This window comes from Phalaenopsis equestris, unplaced genomic scaffold (assembly GCF_001263595.1).
Source record: "Phalaenopsis equestris unplaced genomic scaffold, ASM126359v1 Scaffold000761, whole genome shotgun sequence".
In the NCBI taxonomy this organism is placed as follows: Eukaryota; Viridiplantae; Streptophyta; class Magnoliopsida; order Asparagales; family Orchidaceae; genus Phalaenopsis; species Phalaenopsis equestris.
In genome coordinates this window covers 2,546,059-2,547,532 of record NW_018165201.1, presented here as the reverse complement: position 1 = coordinate 2,547,532, position 1,474 = coordinate 2,546,059, and positions in this window count along the sequence as shown.

Here is a 1,474-nt window from a genome sequence, read left to right as displayed (position 1 = left end):
AGCCCAAGAGACAAGTCTTGATGGGAAGCTAGTAATGAACATGATCCTCACTAAAAAGACACCAAGAGAGCAAGTAGTTGATAGAATCTCGACCCAAAAATCTCAAAAGGCTAAAAGCATTAGAAGACACATGTACATTAATTACTTCAGTATGCCACATGCCTCAGAAGTCTATGAGCCTCAAAATGATGTGGCAAAATCGTTGCTACGTGGCGATTTTATCTATTTAGAATATTTTTTTAAAATATATTTAAAATAATAAATTTATAAAAAAAATATTGTTTTAACCACTCAATTACTAACACAAAAACTTTTATCATTATATTTGTTGTGTGGATACAAATTTGCAGCTATAAAGTTGTATATAACCTTCTTAGTATTATGTGGAGATTTGACACCCACACTATTAAAAAGAATTGACTGAAAAGATAGCGCAAGTATTTACGTGAAACCTCGAACCGTCAAAAATCATGAGGTCTAGCTGAGTTGAAATTATTTTGTTATGTCGATATAAGTAACAAAATTTTATCGGCACTTGAATTGTCAAAGGCAATATTAGACAAGTAGGACGTGAGTTTCACGAGGGAAGTGGCAAAAAACTCTATGCAAGCGGTGATGACCTGGTTGTTGTAAAGAAAAATCGTCAGTAGAGATAGTGCGCCAGCAAAATCGGGTGTTAGTTTCTTCGGTAGTAGCGGGCAGATGTTGGTTGTGCTATTGCGGTAGCGGTTGTTCGACAATGATGACTGGCAACTATGGTCCCATGGTGGTGGGGCTCAACGACAGTGGTCAGGAAGTGGTAGTCTGGCGGTTTGGCGAAGGTGGTGGCTCGAGCTGTGTTTGTCTAGCAGTGGCGGTGATCAGTCGTGGTTGTTGGCCAACTCCGTGCATTCGTGCATGAGCGGGCTCAGGCTGGACTTGTGTTTGCAGTGACAAGTCGAGCATGAGCAGACCCAGACTTGACTTGTGTTTAGCTAATTTGAAATTAAGTCAGTTCAAAATTGGCTTGCCAATAGTGTGTTGATGTTCGGCTTGATTTACATTAGGGGAGTCAAAAATTGACCCGACTCAAAAAAATCTGAGTTAGGGTTGACTTGAATATTTTTCGAGTCAGATTCGGGTCAAAGAATTCGACCCATTCATTATTCGGGTCGGGTTTAGGTTGAACCCAAAAATTCAAATATGACCTGAATAAACACAAAATTTTGGGTCAAGTTTGGGTTAGCGGGTCAAGCTCTGGTTTGGGTTGACCCTATTAGAGTCGTGTAATTTTTTGGTCAAAGTCGAACCTGACTCGCTGACCTGAATTGACACAACAAATTTACATATTCTTGTTCATGTTCAACTCAAAATTAACTCGTTTAAATTAATTAGAAATGTAGAGTTATGGTGTCAGATTCAACCTGCACCATTTCTATGCAATAATAGACACATCACCACATGACTATACAAGTTGTGGGTATATATATATATA